Genomic DNA, 22457 nt, shown 5'->3' with positions numbered 1-22457 from the left:
ATGGATGAATGGATGGATGGATCAGACTCCCCTTTTCCTTTTCTGTTTGCTGGGCTTCAGCTTGAATCTTCCCGCCCACACATCCCCTTCTCTGAGGCAGAACAGAGAACACTGCCGAGGAGAGTGGGCGGGGCAGACACAGGAGGAGAGGGCCGGAGGAGGAGGAGCAGAAGCTCTCTCTCCTCTTCTGTCTGGCTGTGCGGGCAGCAGGGGGAGGGGGGAGATCTGTCAGAACAGGCTCTACTGAGCGGCTCTCCCTGTCTGTGATCCGGAGATGTATGTGAGCTCGGATCACACGTCTCACTCGCAGCTGGTATCCCCCCCCGTAGCAGAGTGAGGGGACTCGGACTGTGTGATGGCAGAGATCTCTGCTGCTGGAAAAGGCGGCTCTCTAATTAGGTAAACTAGCCAGCTGTGCGAGGCCCCTGTGACTGCGAGGCCTGAGGCCACCGCCTATTTCGCCTAATTAGCGAGCCGCCTCTGAGGGGGAGGGAGGTGATGGTTGGGAAGTCATGGAGAAATCCTGGCAACGATCCTTGAGGTTATCCCAGGGCTCACTACTGAGTAAGGTTCCATAAGCTATTAACTGAATCGTATATGTAAATACCAGAAAAGGGTGGAAGTAATAGGGAAAAGGAAGGAGAGAGAGAGAGAGGAAGAAGAAGAAAAGGTGAAAAAATGGAAGAAGAGGGAGTAGAGGGTCAACCCGGAGTTCCCCCCGGAATTGAGATATAGCCAATCCAAGCGTCCCATACAGTATCTTGTAAAATTTTTTGGAGTTATTGCAAAGTATATGAGTAAGCTTATCATTAATCATGATCCAATTGAGCTTATTTTTAACAAGATCAAGAGGGATTACCGAATACTTCCAATGCCTAGCAATTGTAATTCTCGCCGCCAGCAATATATAAGTGATCAATTTTACTGATTTTCTGGGTACTTCATCAGGCAATTTGTGAAAAAGGCGGTTTCTGGAGATCTACGAATGTTTATCCCCGTTACTGAGTTTAAAAATTGAATATCCTAATCCAGAACCTAGTTACAAGGGGGTACTGCCACCAAACATTGGGGCATTGTCCCCAACTGGCCGCACCATTGGAAACAATTCGGCGAGGTAGAAGGATGCATTTTAGCTACCCTAGTCGGGACCAGTTACAAACGCAGTAGTGTTTTATAATTGGCCTCTGGTAGTATTGATGGAAATTTTAGATAGATTATAAGCAATGTCCTGCCAATCAGTCAGATCGAACGTAAGATTCAGGTCCCTTTCCAATTGGTCCATATATGCAAGTTTTGAATCTGGTTCAGTGAGAGAAGCGTATACTATAGATATATGTCCCTTCTGAAAGCCCCTGGCTTGGCATGATAGTTCGAATGTTGTGAGTGTAAGGGGTCCCTCCAGTAGGTTAAGTTTAGATTTGGTGAAGGATGCAATTTGATTGTATTGGAATATTTCACTAGGAGGCATTAGCAATGTGTCTTTAAAATGTTGCAAAGTGTATACTTGATCTCCATTAGGAAGGGCGCCAATTCTAATAACCCTTTGTTAAGCCACCATTGGAACAATCATGGTGCCAGGCCAGGAGGATACTCTGGGTTATAAAAAATGGGGGCTAGTGGTGTATGTGGAGGATGATAAAGGGCTGCGGTGGTGTGTTCTGTCCCAGACTGCTAAAGAATGTGATAGTGTGTGGCATAATATAGGTAGACGTAAACGGCCAGGAAGCCACATTAACGATCCTATGGCAATTGAATAGCATGAAAGTGCCTCAATAGAGACCCAAGGGGGGACTGAGCCTTTAGCAGTGGTGTAAGCTAACTGAGCAATCTGGGCTGCTTGGAAGTATGCCTGCAGGTTAGGGAGACCAAGCCCACCCATAGATTTTGGTGTATAAGTGTTAGTTTTTGCATCCTAGGCCTCTTGTTACCCCACACGAAGCACAGGATTTCAGCTTTCAGCTATGTCTCCCCTCGGGACTGCTACTGGTAAAGTTCTGAAGTAATAAAGGAGTCTGGGTAAGACCGTTAACTTGATTGAGTTGATTCTGCCAAACATGAAAGAGAATAATCTGCCCAGCAACGAAGATCCTCCCTAAGTTTTTTAAATAATGGGGGGTAATTTGCTTTATAGATAGTTTCAATAGAAGAAGTCAATTGAACCCCCAAATATGGGAAGGAATGGTGAGTCCACTTAAAACTATAAGTATTTTGAAGGGTTTGTATAGGGGTAGTGAAACATTAAATGCTATTGTTTTTTGAGAATTTAGAGACAGGCCCGTGAGTTGTGAGAAATGGTCTAATAATAAATTAGGTAAAGTCACTTGAGGGTTAGTGATGTACATACGACATCATCAGCAAATAAAGCACATTTATGTTCCTGTTGTCCACAATGAATACCGTGAATGTTAGGGTGGGAGCGAATTGCCATGGCCAGGGGTTCTATTGCCAATGTGAAGAGCAAAGGAGCGTCAAGAGACCTACACCCTCTATCTCCTCTATCATAAAGACTTCACGTAATATTCGTACCCACATAAACCCCATTTTAGAATTGATAATTTTTTTGTACACCAAAGCTTTTTTGTCTAACGTTACTACCGCACACGTTTCAGCTGTCAGTTTTGATTTTCTGCCACTCACTGGTAATCAAACCATGGGTCTCTGCATGTTGGATGAATGATTCTCTGCTAACATCCGAAGATCAAAAATTTAGCCCTTACTAACATGGCAGAGTGGAAGCAGCAGTGGTTGAAATAACATTTCTATGCCAAAGGCAATAAAGCCAAACCACCCTTAGCTAACAAATTAAAATGCTTTACTCACACTCATCCTTCAGTCAAGCTAAAAAAAAACCTTTAGTCCAGGCATTAGTAAACCCCTTGCAACTACAGTGTCTTGAAAAGGTATGCATACCCCTTGAAATGTTTTACATTTTGTCATGTTACAACACAAAATGCATTTTATTGGGATTTTATGTGATAGACAAGGGGTAGGTAATGAGCCACAAGCATGACTCCCAGAGGCATGATGGGACTTGAAGTTTTGCAACAGCTGGAGGGTCACAGTTTACCTACCCCTGTGATTGACCAACACAAAGTGGCACATAATTGTGAAGTGAAAGAAAAATGATAAATGGTTTTCAAAATGTTTTGTAAATAAATATCTGAAAAGTATGGCGTACATTTGTATTCAGCCCAACCCCCCCCCCCCCCCTACGTTGTAGAACTACCTTCCGATGCAATTACATCTGAAAGTCTTTTTGGGTATGTCTCTACCAGCTTTGCAAATCTAGAGAGTGACATTTTTGCCCATTCTTCTTTGCAAAATAGCTCAAGCTCTGTCAGATTTGATGGAGAGCGTCTGTGAACAGCAATTTTCAAGTCTTGCCACAGATTCTCAATTGGATTTAGGTCTGGACTTTCACTGGGCCATTCTAACACATGAATATGCTTTGACCTAAACCATTCCATTGTAGCTCTGGCTGTATATTTAGGGTCATTGTCCTGCTCGAAGGTAACCCTCCGTCCCAGTCACAAGTATTTTGCAGACTCTGACAGGTTTTCTTCTAAGATTGCCCTGAATTTGGCTCCATCCATCTCCCCACCAATTCTGATTAGCTTCACTGTCCCTGCTGAAGAAAAGCAACCGCACAACATTATGCTGCCACCGCCATGTTTCACGGTGGGGATGGTGTTTTCAGGGTGATGTGCAGTGTTTGTTTTCCGCAATACATAGCGTTTTGCTTTTATTCCAAAAGGTTCAATTTTGGTCTCATCTGACCAGAGCACCTTCTTCCACATGTTTGCTGTGTCTCCCACATGGGTGTTGGCTTCTCGCAAACTGCAAACAGGACTTATGGCTTTCATTCAACAATGGCTTTCTTCTTGCCACTCTTGCATAAAGACCAGATTTGTGAAATGCATGACTAATAGTTGTCCTGTGGACAGATCCTCCCACCTGAGCTGTGGATCTCTGCAGCTCCTCCAGAGTTACCATGGGCCTCTTGGCTGCTACTCTGATTAATGCTCCCCTTGCCCGGCCTGTCAGTTTAGGTGGATGGCCAAGTCTTGGTAGATTTACAGTTGTACTATACTCTTTCCATTTTCGGATGATGGATTAAACAGTGCTCCATGAGATGTTCAAAGCTTGGGATATTTTTTTAGAACCTAACCCTGCTTTAAACTTATCCACAACTTTATCCCTGACCTGTCTGGTGTGTTCCTTGGCCTTCATTATGCTGTTTGTTCACCAAGGTTCTCCAACAAACCTCTGAGGGCTTTACAGAACAACTGTATTTATACAGAGATTAAATTACACACAGGTGGACTCTATTTAATAATTAGGTTACTTCTGAAGGCAATTGGTTCCGCTATATTTTTAGTTTAGGGAGTATTAGGGAGTTTTTAGGGAGTTTAGGAGTATAAGAGTAAAGGGGGCTGAATACAAATGCACGCCACACTTTTCAGATATTTAATTGTAAAAAACTTAAAAACCATTAATCATTTTTCTTCCACTTCACAATTATGTGCCACTTTGTGTTGGTCTATCATATAAAATCCCAATAAAATACATTTACGTTTTTAGTTTTAACATGACAAAATGTGGAAAATTTCAAGGAGTATGAATACTTTTTAAAGACATTGTATGACTGAATTAAGAGCTCAGCTCCAAATCCTTAACCCCTGACATTTTAAGAGTGCATATTGTCTCCAAACCAACAAAAACCTCCAACTGTGGGCTAACTACAGGCCGGTATCACTCCTGAATGCCTTTGACCTTGGTATACCTTTCTCCTGCTTATGTGACCCTGTACCAAGCCAACTACCTCTCTCTGTTCTGTAACTTAAGGACCCTACTTTCCTCTTGGGAGCATCATCAGATTTCCTGGTTTGGCAGACTAAACGTGGTGAAATGACCCAAACACCTCCTAGTCCAAGTTCTGAAATTTATTTTACAATCTTTCCCAAAACCGCAATCTAAAATGTATGCAGTGTTCCCTTCTGTAAACTGGACCACCCTGGAGGTCTGGGTATCACCATTGCTATTGCGATATTATGAGGCGGCACATACGGTATACATCAATGTTTTGCTCACTCTCTCAAAGTTCGAGACTCCATAAAATACTCCAGAGGCTTAATTTCTCCACACTTATCTTTATTAAATATTGCCAAATGACCCCTATTCCCACCTGGTATGATCTCACCAGATAGATTTTGATGGTGACTATGCAAAGGGTTCAGTGACATTCATTCTTTATTAACCTTTGAAGGCCCCAAGCCTTTCAAATACTTCCAAGAGACCCGTGCCACCCTTCTCTTGAAGATATATAAATATACAATACTTTGTTACTTTGATTCGTCTTTGCTGCACAATACTAACAACCCAAAGGTCCTGATATCTTTTGAAAGCAATCCTCATATCCTAAGCCCTATTTGTATGATATTGGCTTCCTCCAGAAATTCCAAATCTAATCCCAAAATGCATTATACTGTATGTTCAGGTGAAAGGAGGAACTTGGGCGAACTTTATCTGATGAGGACTGGGAGAAAATATGGTAAGGTACCATGAAAAACCTCCTTCGACATTTTATCTATAGAAAATTCCTATAAAGTCCTCTTCAGATGATACCTCACACCCTCTATAATCACTAAATATGTACCTCAGTACTCATCATTATGCTTCCAAAGTGTGGTTAGAAGGGAAAAATGCTTCACATTTGGTGGACATGTTCAAAAGTTTGGAGACTTTGGATCTGTGTATATAGCTTAAAGGAGAAGTAAGGGATGGGTTAAATTAGGGTTGCACTGATACTACTTTTTTAGAATCGAGTACAAGTAACAATACTTTTTTTCAAGTACTCGACAATACTGATTACTGATACTTTTTTTTTTATGTCATGTGACAGTGGCACTAATATGCAGCACTGATGGACACTGACAGGTGGCATTGATAGGCACTGATGAGGCATGGACTGTGTCAGTAGTTTTTTATTTATTTTATTTTTTTTACAATTTTATTTTATACAATTTTATTATTTACAATTTACTTTTTTATTATTTTTACAATTTATATATTTTTTGTTATTATTTTTCTACAATGCTTTCTTTTTTGGCCTCAGCTGTACTGAAGATGAATGGAGAGGAGACAGAGGCAGAGAAAAGGGCTCAACCAGTAATAGGGTGTTACCGATTCGTCGGTTGGGACGGGATACCTCCAAAGCAAATAAATCACTGGAATATAGGAAAGGGGGTTGGGATAGAGAGATATCCCAAGAAAGCAATGAGGAGAATCCACCATGGTATATTATTGGAAATATCTAACAAGCTTTATTGATCTTCAAATAGTATGTGAAAAACCACTAAAAAATTATCAACTAACGGACACTGGTCCCAATATTGAGTCTATAATAGATATATAGCCATGGGCATACTAGCATATATAGGTTCCATATTATCCATGTGAGAGAGATATGCATATTAGGGAAAATTGTTATCCATATTTACCGTAATTTTCCTTCCCTGGATCCTCCCCATGTCAGCCTATTATGGGTCAGCTCCGCCCCCTCTGACTCCTCCAGGACCACATCTTTTCTAGCCCATAAAAGGGCGGCTGTCTGCCCACACCAGTGTTCAAAAAAATCCCACCTCGCGACGGATAAACTGGGTGGGAATCCTCCGGCTGACATGGGGAGGATCCAGGAAAGGAAAATTACGGTAAGTATGGATAACAATTTTCCCTATTCCTGGACCTCCCCATGTCAGCCTACTATGGGATGTACCAAACAATATTAAGAAGGGAGGGAAGACAAAAAATAAAAAATAAGCCAAACCCTCAATGCAATGCTACTCAAAATTTTTAATGGGCAACAGCCGCCATAATAACTGTAGAGCCAAATGTTTCCTCAGACAGACAAGCCATATTAAGCTTGTAATGCCTAATAAAAGGTGCTGGGCATGCTCCAGCTTGCTGCTGTGCAAACTACCTCATGGGCGACCTCCGCGTATGCCCAGGATGCTGCTATACCACTCGTTGAATGTGCTTTGATCTCTGAAGGAGGAGGAAGGCCCAGCGTTTTGTATGCAATATGCATGGTCTTGACAAACCAGGAGGACACAACTCTGGATGTTGCTGGCATACCCTTTTTAGGCCCCATTGGGAAAACCTACAGCTGATCTTGTTTGCCAAAGCTTTTAGTCCATTTCAGGTAGGTTGAAACCGTAGAGACCAGATCTAACCTACTCCACTCATCATCAGCTGTATCCGCTGGAAAGGCTGGGAGAATGACCTCCCAGTTCATACGAAATTATGTGGCCACCTTAGGTAGAAAGCTCGGTATCGGCCTAAGGACTATCTTAGCTGGGAGCACCAAACAATATGGTTCTTTAGATGAGAAGGTGCACAACTCGGAGCCTCTTCTGGCTGAGGCCACAGCTAGTAAAAAACAAAAACAAAAAACTGTTAAAAGAAATAATGAACAAGAGAAAGCTTGATCAAACGGAGGAACCAGCAATGTTCCCAAGACTAGTGTTAAGTCCTCTTTTGGAAAAAACGATTTCAATGGAGGTCTGATTTCTATGGCTGCCCCTAAAAAATCAGATCACCAATGGATGTAGAGAATATCTTGTACACGACATAGCCGACAAGGCAGGGATTTGACCCTTCAGGGAATTATAAGCTAACCCTTGGAGACTACCCTGCAGAAACTCCAAAATGTTAGATACTGAAGGAGATCCAGGGTCCCAACCTCTTTCCGTAGTATTCCAGATGCAGTGATAGTTTACATTTGTTCTGATAATCCTGTAATAATGTCATTAACTTTATCCTCCTGCGGTTCGGGTGTCAGGCCCCACTCTGCAGAAGGAGATTTTGACAAGGAGGCAGAGGAATTGGTGAGCCCAACTTTATCCTCCAAGCCAGAGGGAACCACAGCTCCCTGAGCCAGTAAGGTAGGACTACTATTGCTGTGACCCTTTCTCGCTGAATCTTTAGCAGAATTTTGAGAGCCAATGGAATCGGCGGGAACACATACACCAAGGGGAAGTTCCAAGACCTGGACAGAGAACCCTGACCCAATGCCTGTGGATGCTAGGTCCAGGAGAAGAAGCAAGGCAGTTTACAATTCTCCAATGCCATAAGATCTATCAAAGGCGTCCCCCAGACCCTGAAGATCTTGCGTAGGTACTTGGGGTTGAGGCCCAATTTGTTGTGATCCCCAAAGCCTTGACTCAAGCGATCTGCTAAAACATTGCCAGGCCCTGGGAGTTAAGATGCTGTAAGAGAGTCGAGATTCTTCTCTGTGCAGAGAAAGATTGACATGCCACCTGAAGGAGAGGGTGACTTCTTGTGCCCCCTTGATGAGACACATAAGCCATCGTAGTTTTGTTGTCCAAAAGAATCTTGACAGCTCGACCTCGCAACATAGGTTGGAACGCTAAGAGCGCGTCTGACAGCATCCAATCCCAGGAAATTTGAACTCTTCACCCCACAAAGGTACCATTGGCCTTGAACCTGCTGTCCCAGGCAGTGTGCCCTGCAGCCTGCCAGACTGGCATTGGCTGACACCACTATTGGTTCTGAGGCCTTCAACGGAACTCCGCGGGAAAGATTGCGAGCTACTGACCACCAACCAGGGACCAGATTATCGGAATTAGCAGATGATCCCACTGAAGAAGAAAGTTTCATTGAAACCTCCTTCTGCGCCACCTGACCCACGGGACTACTGAAACTGTGGCTGATAAAACCCCCAGATACTGCATGGATTCCTTCAGCATCATAGAAGGCCTGGCCATCACTGCTTTGTCTGAGACTGGATCTCCTGGACCTTCCTCTGAGCAAGAGAAACACGACTCTGATCCGTGTTGAATTGTACTCCTAAATACTCCAACATTTGGGTCAGATGTATCTGGCTCTTCCGACAGTTGATCAACCAACCAAAATTAGTTAGTGTTTTGCAGGTGAATTCACATGAACTAGAAGGAGCTTATTTGATGGACCCAGAAGTAGCATGTCATCTAGATAATTAAATATTTGCACTCCCATGACCCTGAGAGTCGCACAACAGCAGACAGTAGCTTTAAAAACATTATCTAAAAGTCGTGCAGAGACCGAATGGGAGAGATTAAAAATGAAAATGAGAGCCTTCCACGCAAGGCCTGAGAAAGCGATGGTGAGTTGCGTCTATGGAGACATGAAGATACGCATCTGCCAGATCGATGGAAACCATCCAGTCTCCTGACTCCACAACCGAAACATTTGTTTCCAATTACTCCATTTTGAATGGTGGAACCTTCATGTAAGAATTCAGGACTTTGAGGTCAAAAACTGGTCCAAAACCCCCTGAAGCCTCTGGGACCAAAAACAGAGGGGGAACATACTCTTTGACCCAATTCGTGCCTTGGAACTGGAAGGATGGCCCTTGCTGCCAACAGCTCCCCTATATATCCTTGCAAACATTGCCTCCTTTCCAAATCCGTAGGAAGTCCAGTTTCTATGAACAAGGTCTGAGGGGGCCTTGTTCTGAACTCGAGACGATAACGTGATTGAATGACGGCTACAATCCAGGCATCATGTAATTTGTCCGCCCAAAACCCCAAACCTCCCCTGAATTGGGCTAGTCTTGCTCCTACATGAGAGGGTTAAGCGGAGACAGCTTCAGAAGGACTTATTTGAAACCTTAGGCTCTGTCTCCACTACTGCAAGTTGTTGTGCAACCCAACACATACAAAGTCGCATGACAAGTCAAAGCCCATGTATTTCAATGGTCCTCGTTCTAATTGGTGCGACTTAAGTCGCAGCGACTCCAAAAAGGGTTTTTATACTACTTTGTTCCTACATCTGTGCAATTTGTTCTCACAGGTCGAATGACCTCGCATCACAAATCGCACAGCAAAGTCGCAGTGTAAATCTCGCGACTCTGGGGACGCAGCAGTGGAAACACAGCCCCAGAAGCTTTGTTGGCCCTGGGCTTAGAAGGTTTCTGGAAGGTTGAACCAGCTCCCCTCCACTGTCTGAAAAACTGTCTGTAAGCCCTGGCCTCTCTGAATCCTTTTTTGAATCTCTTGTTAAATCGAAAGGGCTGCTTTGTCTTTTTCTCTTCTGCGTGATTAGGCCAGATCTGCCGTCGGAAGCTCACTGAATTGCTGATTCTAAGTCTTCACGAAGAGTAGCTTCCCATCAAATGAAACCAAACATAGACTGTGCTGAGAAGCCTTATCAGCCGACCAATGCTTCAACCATAAGGCTCTACGGGCTGTGACGGAATGAGCCATTATCTTTGTTGTCATCTTGACCTGGTCGACAGCCACTTCAGCCACAACTCTACAGCAGTCTGCAAAGGAGAAGAACTGCCACTTCTCAGACTTTCATCCAAACATCCATCCACCAGCTCCACTACCCACACTCTAAGGCTGGATTCACATCCATGCACTCCCAGCGCATTCCGCAGAACCGCACCACAGAACGTGTTCCATCCTGCTCAACTCTGAGCTTCCTGAAAGGAGTGCATGTGGAGGTGGTGAACTACAAGTCCCAGCGAGCCAAACCACTGCCTGAACGCACAAAAACATGGAAGGAGAGAGTGCTAGCACCTGCCTAACGAAGGTATATACAGTCATTTATACTGGCACTGACCTTTGCCAGTAATACACAGTCATTTATACTGTACCATACAATCCCAGCACCACGGGAACCCACCTCCTCAGGAGATTTACAGCCTATATGGGGGGGGTCTTCTGAATCGGGAGAGGCTGAACCCGACAGGATGGATGGATGGATGGAGAAGAGAGAGAAAAATAAATAAATACATAAAAATAAACTTTAATAGGCGTCCGGAGGGAGGACGATAAAAGAAGACTGGTGTGGGCAGACAGCTGCCCTTTTATGGGCTAGAAAAGAGGTGGTCCTGGAGGGGTCAGAGGGGGCAGAGCTGACCCATAGTAGGCTGACATGGGGAGTTATATATATATATATATATATATATATATATATATATATATATATATATACTGTATATGTGATATTTTTGACCTAATACTAAAGCAGCACCATAGAATAACATTGTGTACTGGGTGTGCATGTGCAGCGTGCATGGGGTTTTAAGTTCTGGTGCCATTTTGTGACAACGTTGTCCAATTGTATGTGTGTGTTTCTTTTTATTGTAGGGTATTTGGGTAAATTACTCCACATTAATGCTATTTCTGTAATTTTTTAGTGGTTTTTAACATACTATTTGAAGATCAATAAAGCTTGTTAGATATTTTCAATGATATACCGTGGTGGATTCTTCTTATTGCTTTCTTGGGATATTTCTCTATCCCAACTCCCTTTCCTATATTCCAGTGATATATAATTTTAGTCTGTTGTTCACATTCACAATATTTTTATATGATTAGTGCAGCATTCTTTATGCAATCTACTTTACATACGTTATCAAGATATATTACTAGCTGCTTTTCTTTATTTTTTATAAAGTGCCTGAGCGTGGAAATAGTTCCTTTTTGTCAAAGTGATTTTACAGTAAGTCAGTTATTCTTGTAGTATTTACTTTGATACAACATTAAAATCTTCCTCTTCCTTTTTTGTGATTTTATTAAAACTTCACGTCTTTGTGCTGCAGTAATATACTGTATATGTGTCTGTAAAGCACAGTACTTCACCATGCAAGAGTATTTGTTAAAGTTCCAATTATCTTTTATAGCACTCAAGCCATGCACTTGCATTGCAGAGCACTGCAACATACTACCATACTTTATGGTGCACTGCATTACTAAAAACATATTAGGTACAGTTTGAAGTGTGCTTGATTGCATTGGTAAGCCATGCAAATTGTATAGGCTTATAGAAAGCAACACACTTTAATGAGCTGCGTAACAGGTGTTAATGTGCATGCAGTAATTAACAGCAAAAGTGTGAACCTATGTCTATTACAAACAGAAAGTGCATTGTTTTCAGTGAGTCTGCTGACTCTTAGATTTGCATTTTGAGAAGGAGCAGTAAAGCACAACCATTGTGTAGCACTGCAAAGCAGGCAGTGGGTCATTCAAATGCAATGAACACATATAGCTGCCTCATGTACATGTCTAATTACAAACTTTACCCAGTACAGACTCCCTGAATCTGTTTATTTGCCTGTTGAATAATGTATTGACTGTTTATCTGTATTATTTTAATATATCTCTTTAATCTACCACCAGTTGCTTGTGGCCTATTTCTGTGTACTGTTATAGAGTGGTAACATACTTATGTTTAAGTTACACAGGTGTGAGCGGCCTTCTACCTATAACTGGGTGTGTCAGTGGGGACTGAGCAGCTTTAAGAGACATGGCAGAACAGAAGACCCATCACCACCAAAGGCTTCTATGGAGGTAAGCGCTTTATTTGGGGGCTTGTCTGGGATATCTCTATTATACAAGTAAGTTACCAAGACAACAACCCAAAAACAGCCAACATTGGCCCAACTGCTGCAATCCAGTCATGTGAGGAGCAAAATGGCCAAGAGTTCAGTGTGTTGTTTAAAATCCCTGGAAATACCTGGATAGAAGAACAGTTCCTTCAAGTGATAACAGCTCTAGTTCTAGATCAGAGAGAGTTTGTTCTGGACCTGAAAATATATCAAGATTCCTCTCACACCCTTATGCTTTTAGAATGGAGAAGGGGAATCCCTGCCTGCTTCCAGGGGGCTAGCCTGCAACTGGCTAATGACATTAAAACCCACCTGGTCCAGATGAGATTGCCTAAAGCAGTGGTTCTCAACCTGGGGGTTGAATGACAATTTGCCAGGGGTCACCGAATCCTGGGCTGTTCCTAAAACCCGCACCTCTCTCCCGAGCAGGGCTGGCCCTGGAGCTCGCAGCCGCCCATTCAGTTCACGGCATGGGTGGAACGGAGACTAGAGGTCAGCTGACTGGTGAGGAATGTGAAGTGGGAGGGGCTGGAGGAGACCCTGTCTCCTGATTTTGGCATAAGTGTCACTGCTACTAGACGCCACAAAGTCGGAGACACAGTGAAGTCGTAGACACAGTGAGTAACACTACCTGTGATTAAAAGTCCTCACTACAGTTCTCAGATCAGCAGATGACCTTGATCAAGAGCACCTAATTTGGATGATTAGAACTCCCACCAGCACTGCCACTGATCCCACCCCCCACCAGCGCTGCCACTCATCTTACCCCCCCCCCCCCCCACCAAGGAGTAAGAGAAGGAATAAGAATAGAGAATACATGGAAGGGAGAGGAAAAGAGGGGGAAGAACAAAGAAAAAGGGAGAGGAAGAATAAGAGAAAGAACAAGAAAAATGACTAGAGAGAGGGATGGGGGAAAAAAAATTAGGAAAGAGAGATATAAAAGGGAAAGAAAGGAGAACAAAGAGAAAGAGTGGTACATTTTGTTGTATTCTCTGAGTTGTTAGAGACACAATACTCTGGTCTGGAACAACTGATGTTTATTTCAGTACTCACTGTACACTCCAACATGCATCTCAGGACAGGTATATCTTAGAGTGCTTCCCTTACATGTGCTCTAAGATGGCTACTATGCCCCTTGTCATTACTCCTGGGTGGAGCCAGGTTTAAAGTTGACAGTATATGTGGAACCCTTCAGGTCTAACACACCCTAAAATGTACCAGAAGGGGTTTTAATACCGTACAAGTGGAAGGAACTCAGGGAGTGCTAAATGTCCATGGGTTAGGGGCACAAATTACTTGTCTTACATTGGGTGCTGACAAACCATGCTACGAAAATAATTTTACTGTTAGGAGTCCTCATTACTTGGGAAATTTTATCAAGGGGTCATGGCACTAGAAGGTTGAGAACCACTGGCCTAAAGCAAGCCAAGGGAGCTCAAGTCACGTAACACCTGTTGACAGAGTGCCTATGCCAGTGACCTCAGTTACCATAGGAGAGGACTTCTTCAAAACTTTAGGGAACTTTATAACTAAGTGCAATCAGATTGGTGCCATCCATTCAAGAGCAGTCTACAGAAAGTTGAGACTATTCTTGTGGGCACAGCTTATGCCTAAGGGGGAAGGAGAGTATGAAACCTGGAAGGAGCAGGCCCTGTGAAAATTGAATGTCCCAGAAGCGGAAAAGAAACAGAACATCACCAACAGCTTGAGAGGAGCTGTTGCAGAGGCCATCAGAAATCTCAAGTTCAATCAAAAGACTTGTACAGCCTATGACTACCTTGCCATGCTACAAGAGAAATTAAGGTGAATAGAGAAGGTTTCAAATTTGATTTATCATTTCAAACTTGCCTTTCAACACCACGGTGAATACCTGTCTGAGTGTATCAGACGATTAAACAAGATACTGTATCAAATCATGCTAAGGAAAGGAATGGAACCTACAGCCAGAATGAAGCAGATTCTGAGAGGTGCTTTATATTCCAATACAGTTAAAGACTTCAGAAAATATCAGGTCGCTAAAATATCCTGAACTCATTAGAACAGTGGGAGAGAAAGAAGCTCTGTTGAAGGAGAAATCAGTGAGGAGGAGGATGTTTATATGGACTGGCTGTGGCCATCTACATATGCCACTTCACTCCCTCTTCCTGCAGGAGGATCAAGAAGACCGCTCAATTTTACTTAGTATCTCAGACCTAGAGACTGTTCAATCACCCTCAGAACTGGGTGAAGAATCCTCTGGAGAGGGGCCACCTGAGCCAAAGGAACTGAGACCAAAGAGTGCCATACACCCATGTAAGAGACTGACCTATGATACTCTGGGTGAAAGTTCTGAAGAAGCTATGCATACCACTCAAAGACTCATAACTGCCACCCCTCCCAGCTCCATTTTCTAGAGAGGCTGACTGTAGCTCACCCCCTGACAAATCTTAGAGGGCCTTACCAGTATCAGTGGTTTATGGACAGGGCAACCCCATTCCCTCTGACTAATAGTGAGAGGTTTTATTACAAAGTTTATATTTAACCCCTTGCTGACCAGTGCACGACGATATACGTCGGCACAATGGGACGGCTGGGCAAATGGGCGTACAGGTACCTCCCCTTTAAATCGTGGCATAGTGGGCGTGAGTGCCACTGGAGGGTCATACGCGTACGCTGTGTACTCCGTGATCGTGCCCACAGGTCCCGCGGACTCGATGTCCGCCAGGGGCCCGCGATTGTGTCATGGAGCGGCAGAACGGGGAGATGGCATTTCCCAACAAGGCATTTACCTGTTCTGCCTAGCAACACGACAGAGATCTACTGTTCCCAATGTCATTGGGAGCAGTAATCTCTGTCATGTTCTAGTGAGACAATCCCCTTTACAGTTCTCCCTACAGTTCTCACACCTAACTCCTTGATCGCCCCCTAATGTTTAACCCCTTCCCTGCCAGTGTCATTTACACAGTAATCAGTGCATTTTTAAAGCACTGATCGCTGTATAAATGACAATGGTCTCAAAATAGTGTCAAAAGTGTCCGATGTGTCCGCCATAATATCGCAGTCACAATAAACATTGCAGATCGCTGCCATTACTACTAAAACAAAATGTATAATAAAAATGCCATTATTCTATCCCCTATTTTGTATATAACTTTTGCGCAAACCAATCAATATATGCTTATTGTGATTTTCTTTTTTTACAAAAATATGTAGAAGAATACATATCGGCCTAAACTGAGAAAGAAATGTTTTTATATATATTTTTGGGGATATTTATTATAGCAAAAAGTAAAAAATATAGCTTTTTTTTTTCAAAATTGTCGCTCTTTTTTTGTTTATAGCGCAAAAAATAAAAGACGAAGAGGTGATCAAATACCACCGAAAGAAATCTCTATTTGTGGCAGAAAAAGGACGTCAATTTTGTTTGGGTGCAACATCGTACGACTGCGCAATTGTCATCTAAAGCGAAGCAGTGCCGTATCACAAAAAAGTGCTCTGGTCAGGAAGGGGGTGAATCCTTCTGGGGCTGAAGTGGTGGAACTGCCAATTGTTTACTTTCATGTGCCTACTAACCTGCTTTTTCCTCCTACTGTATATCAAAAGCTATGTATCAGGATATGGACTTTTAAATGGTACTGGACTCAGTCTCTCCTTTGGGGGGCCAAAGGGTATTTGGTGGGGGGGGGGGGTGTAGCTGGGTGCTGTCCGCAATGTGTCCACCCCCTCACCCCCCCCCACTACTGTGCTGCTGGAGAGAGAGAAAGGCTGCAGGTGTCGGTGCTCTCCTCTCTTCTATGTTGCTGGCTGTGGGTTTTTCCAGCTACTATGTAGGTGGGCTGTGATCCTCTCTTCTCTTTTCACTGCTGCTGACAAGAGTGGCCCTGTGTAATCCCCCACTGGCTCCTTCCCCCCTCCCTCTTGGCAGCCATGTACCTGAAGATAGTAAAAGAGCTCAGCGCAATAACTATGGTGTGAGTGTAATGACACCAAAATTGTTGAGAAACAAATATACAGTATATGAATATGAATGCGCAATTTGCTCAAATGAATATGCGTATCTGATTGTAGACCCTGATACTGCTGCATACACTATGTGTTCCCACATGTAACAAGCAAATAATATATAAAATAGTGCCACACAGTATTAGATAAAAATAAACAAAGGCTTGATGCACATAAATGTGTCTAAACATGCCTAAACTCTAGACACTTTTAGTCAGGAGCGGCCCTTCAATTAGGGGTGCCTGGGCACCGCCCCCCCCTATCCTCGCCACCCCCTATATGCATAATGGATAGATTCATGCATAGAATGAATCTGCCCGATGCTGCCGCTGCCACCCCCTATTGATGTGTCTGGCCCCTTTCGGGTCAACGGGCGTATATGAATTAGAGCAGGCAGGGTTTTTTTTTTGAAGCACTGATTAGAGCCATAGGCTCTAATAAGCTTCAAAATATGGTGGACTCGGAACACAGAGCACTGCGTCTGGAGCCCACCCAGGTGTGTTGCAACAGCAAATGAATATTCGCTGTTACAACACTAATCCTCCTCCCGGCCAATCGGGAAGCAGGTATGAAACCTGTTTCCAGACTGGCCAAAACGTCCGCCACGCTCTCACCGCCCACATCCAAGGTAAGGACAGCGGGTGGTGGTGGGGGAGTGTGTTAGTGCCACGGGGGGGTTAGTGCTGCTCCACTCCACTGGTGGCCCGGGGGGGGGGGGCTGTTTGCTGCCCCTAACAAAAAATAAACACCAGCCACCACAGTTTTAGTGTTTCAGCATTCAACATCATTCTCACTCCCTGTTGATTGAGCATTGTGCACGGAATGCTTGAGACTATGGTTTGTTTCGAGGCAGTGGTCTGGATCTCCACCAAACTGCCAGCCCAGTACATTTTAACTCAAGCAGCAGCATAATAGTAAAGTTAACAAAATAATAATAAAAATAAAGCTTTAACTGGGTTCAATTATTAATTTGACAAAAAGGGTATATTAATGTGGAGACATCTAATAAATGCAAGATAACAAATCTAAAGTCACTATTCAGATGCGCCATCCCCTTATTTGTCTGTCTATAAAATTAGGTTTCTTTTTACAATAAATCAGTGGTTCTTAACCTCTTTGCCTATTGCCTATTTGCACCCCTATTACAATTTTATGAAATAACAAATACTATTTTCATGAGTATTCCCAAGGGTGAAATATGATGGATTGATTATCATATCATTGCAAGCATTAACAAACACTGAGAAAAGTGACATGACAACAATTTCACACTGTATGGCCGAAAGCATTGGACTGCGCTCCACATGATGGAGTTCGGGGGTGTTTGCAGTGAAGGTTCATTTAACCTTTCGATGCCAGAGTATTTTTATTTACAAATCTGATACTAACTGATGCTGGGGGGAATGACTAACTGCCACTGACATCACCAGTGACACTAATGCCTTGTACACACGGTCGAACATTGATCGGACATTCCGACAACAAAATCCATGGATGTTAGCTCAAACTTGTCTTGCATACACATGGTCACACAAAGTTGTCGGAAAATCCGATCGTTCTGAACGCAGTGACGTAAAACGCGTACGTCGGGACTATAAACGGGGCAGTAGCCAATAGCTTTCGTCTCCTAATTTATTCTGAGCATGCGTGGCACCTTGTGCGTTGGATTTGTGTACACACGATCGGAATTTCCGACAACGGATTTTGTTATCGGAATTTCCGACAACAAGGTCCTATCACACATTTTCCATTGGAAACTCCTATCGTGTATACAGGGCATAGTGCAGTGATCAGTGCTAAAAATATACGCTGTCAAATTGTCACTGTACTAATGACCCTGCCTGGGAAGGGGTTAACATCTAGGGCAATCAAGGGGTTAAACGTGTGCCTAACATGTGTGATGATTTTACTAAGCAATGTGGCAGTTTTTCCTTCCTGCTTTGCAGGGAGGAAAAACAGCACATTGCTGATGTATGTACCAACATAGGGCTCTCTTCTGTCATTGGCTCACCCAATTAGCAGGTACTGGCCATAAATGCAGGTGGTTGGCAAGCGGTTAAAGTGGTAGTAAGCTTTGTTTTACAAATTATACCTACAGGTAAGCCTATAAGGCTTACCTGTAGGCACCGTAAATATCTCCTAAACTTGCATTGTTTGGGAGATATTCAGAGTGCATGCAACCGGTGATGTCACCAGCACATGCACTCTGAAGAGCTGGCATACCGTGCTGGACCTCCAGAGCCAGTGCTGTAAATAGTGGCTCCCGAGTGCATGTGCAGGAGTGACCCCCCCCCGCCACTAATGTAGCTTGGAGGCTGCATACCCGGAAGGAAGAGCAGGTGAAGATGGAAGCCCTGTCAGCAGGCTTAGATTTAAAGCAATGTAAGTACCTGAATTTGACCTAGTATTAGCCACTTGTAAAGCAGAGCTCTAAAAAGAAGAGGGAAAAGCAGCATGAGGAGCAAGTTAGTTTGGTGCATTTATGTACTAACAGGATACATGCCGAGAGAAGAAGAGAACAGAGTGATAGAAGGAGAGGTGAGATGGCCAATTAGCTATTTTTTCTTTGAAGAGATGAACAAGACTGGTAAGTGTTACTTAACTGCAGCAGATAAAAATCAAGTCTCTTGTGATATAAAGCATCTTGCCCTCGCCATGGAAAACAAAGAGTTTTTATCACCTGAATACAGGTGTATTGTGGCCAAAGCACACAGCGGTGTAAAGATCAGTAAACCTGCGCTTTGTTCAGATCAAAGAAAAAAAAATCTGCATGCTGTATTTATTTGCTTGTGTTAAAGTTTAGTGTACAGCACAAATGCATTCTGTTGGAGTACAAGAGCCACCTGCATCCTAGCAATGGAGGTCTCTATGTGGTAATAGCCACCTGCTTCTAACAACAGAAGATACCAGGTGGCAATAGCCACCTGCGTCCTAGCAACTGAGAGAACTAAGCATCAATAGTTGTCTGTGTCTTAGCAATGAAGGAGGCTAGGAGGCAATAGTCTCCTGCATCCTAGTAGCTGAGGACACTAGGCAGCAATAGTTGTCTGCATCCTAACAACGGAGGGTGCTCAGAGTCAGTAGCAGCCTGAAACCTAGCAACTGAGGACATTACCTGTCAATAGCCACCTGTGTCCTGACAACAGAGTATGCTCTGCATAAATGGTCACCTGCAAACTTAGCAACTGAGGATGCTAGGTGGCATTAGCTGTCTATCTCTTAGTGACCGAGAACACTAGGTAGCAATAGCTGCCTTCATACTAGCAATGAAGGATTCTAGGCATCAATAGTCACCTGCAGGGCAGCCATCAGACATTTTTGGGTCCCTTACACAGCTTTAGGCCTGGGCCCCCTGAGCCTGACCACCAACATTCCCAAGGGCTTGCCCATGGGCCATCCCACTGAATCCACACACCAGCCACCTCACCTGTTAGCACTCAGCCCTCCCTTAATCCTGTATATATGTCAGTCCCCCCTCAATCCTGTATATATGCCATCCCCCTTCACAGCTGTATATACAGTATGTCAGCCTCACCCCCCCCACACCTGTATATATGCAAGCTCTCCTCACACCTGTATAAATGCAAGCCCCCCTCACACCTGTATGTATGTCAGCCCCACCCCCTCACACACACACACCTGTATATATGTCAGCCCCAACCTGTATGTGTGCCAGCCCCCCACACATGTATATATGCCAACCCCTCATACCTGTATATATGTCAGCCCCCCCACCTGTTTATATATGTCAGCCCCACACATACACAAATCTGTAAACACACAAGCCTCTGGCCTCTCCCTGTACACAAACAGCCCCATCCCTTTCCTTCACAGCTCCTACTTGTAAAGGAAATCTTCCTACTTAGTCCCAGTTCGTTTTCACAAAGCTGACATGTTGCTGACACAGAGGAGCACAGTACAGGCAGCTCACACAAGGGGTGCACATGCATATAGTAGCCAGAGGTGGCAGTAAATAGCTCAATGTCTGAGTTCAATGACACAGAGAGCCGCAGAAGCTGCAAGCTCATTTCTATAGTGCACAACTCGGCTCCCCTTCACCCATCCTGCCTTCTTCTTGTATCGGTTGTACCCCATGATGGCGGTCCTGGCCACCTGTATGCTAGCAATGGAGTACACTAGGCAAGAATAGCTGCCTGCATCCTAGCAACCAATAGGCAGCATTAATGCTGTACAATTGTAAACCTTGATCAAACATTACATGCGTACAGCGTACAGAGCACATTTTATGCAGGATCTTGCTGCCAGCTTCTGCCAGTAAAGTTCTGTATACTAGTTGTTCTCATATTGCTGAATGCTTGACCCGTATTTATTTCAGCTGTGTATTTAGCTTGATTGAATGTTACATTTGAAATTACAATAACGTTAAACTTTATATGAAAATTAAGGATGGAATTAACTACACACAGCTTGGTATCAGAAAAGGAATGAGTCATCCTTTGCAGAAAACTCTGAGTCTAGTAGAAGAATGGTTAAAGATTCTGCCTCTATTGTCCTCTGATAGTTACGTTGTATTATCCACATGGTGGTTCCTTTTACTCTAATGGACTCTGAATTGGCTGCCGCTCCATTCCTCCCACTGATGTTCCCTGTCAGTGTTCATTTTCTCCTCAGTGGTCCTGTCAATAAGAACAGAGACAGAAGCAACAATGAAAGGTATTCATTTTAGGATGTAAAACACCGCAGAATCTCTGCATAAACTTCTCTTTCAGTGATTTGGGAACAAGACTTGTTCATATCACTCACCATATACTTATCCAGCCTGTACATTATAAGTAAACACCTGAGCTTAAAGCTGGCAAATGAATACATATGAATAAGATTATTTTTCCAAGTGTGATCTGCCATATTTTGTGAATGCTACGTAATCTTGTGAATGTGAATTTTCTCATCATCCAAGTGAATTTTGATTAAATTACAGCTAAGAGCCCTTTCACATGGCTTTTTCAGTCTGGAGCTCTCTGTCAGTTTTCAGTCGAACCCAAACCACAATGTACGTCTGTAATGTATGTATCAACCACAATGGGGCACTGGGAATCACTCAATATTTGGCAAAACAATCCCTTTCTAGCCAACCTAATCTTTTACAGTTGGTATATAGATGATGTTATCATCATTTGGGATGGTCCCTGGTCATCAGTTGACGATTTCATTATCCACTATAACAACAATTCCTTTGGGCTATCTTTCACCTCTGTCCAAGGTCCACATAACCCAACATTTATAGATCTAGAGTTGAGCCATGAAAATGACAAAATCTATGCAAAGAACTACACCAAGCCCACTGCTGGAAATTCCTTTCTACATTTATCGACAGCTTCTGTGTGTCTCCATCCCTGCCGCAGCGGACCATGACGACTCCACAGCCAAAGATTGGGCATGACATCCCGATGACTTTGATCCTATATGAGACTGTTGTTAACCTACTAAATGTGAGTGGCCATTTGTGACTTTCTATTCTTTTCAAATACATTTTATATACAGTTTGCACTTGGAGGCACTCTTTTTTCCCCTCTTTTTTTCTACAGTATACAGAGCCTGCTTCTGCTCAATGAAGAAGTTGCCCTAGTGTTTGGACTTCTGTCCCTTGGACCACCTCTTATGGACTATTTATGGACTTTATTCTTTAGTTTTAAGTTTTTTGTTTCATTTATTACTTATGCCGCGTACACACGGTCGGACTTTCTATCCTACTTGGTCCGGCACACTTTCCGACGGACTTTGTCCGCCAGGTGCGCCGGACTTTAAAACGGACGGACTTGCCCACACACGACCGGACTTTCCGGCGGGCTAAGTCCGCCCGTCTTTCCGACGGACTTTCGCCGGAGTTACGGCGGACTTTCAGAATGAACGGACTTGCCCACACACGGACAAGTCCGTTCATTTTGAACGTGACTCAGGTGTGACGGGACTAGAAAAGGAAGTCAATCTTGCCGCTTTTATCGGCGAGATTGACACCTTGCGAGCCCCGTCGCGGGGCATACCAGGCCCTTAGGTCTGGTATGGATTATAAAGGGAACCCCCTACGCCGAAAAAACGGAATGGGCTCCCAGATTCCGAT

This window comes from Aquarana catesbeiana, linkage group LG03, assembly GCF_042186555.1.
Source record: "Aquarana catesbeiana isolate 2022-GZ linkage group LG03, ASM4218655v1, whole genome shotgun sequence".
In the NCBI taxonomy this organism is placed as follows: domain Eukaryota; kingdom Metazoa; phylum Chordata; class Amphibia; order Anura; family Ranidae; genus Aquarana; species Aquarana catesbeiana.
Note: the sequence above shows the minus strand (reverse complement) of the source record.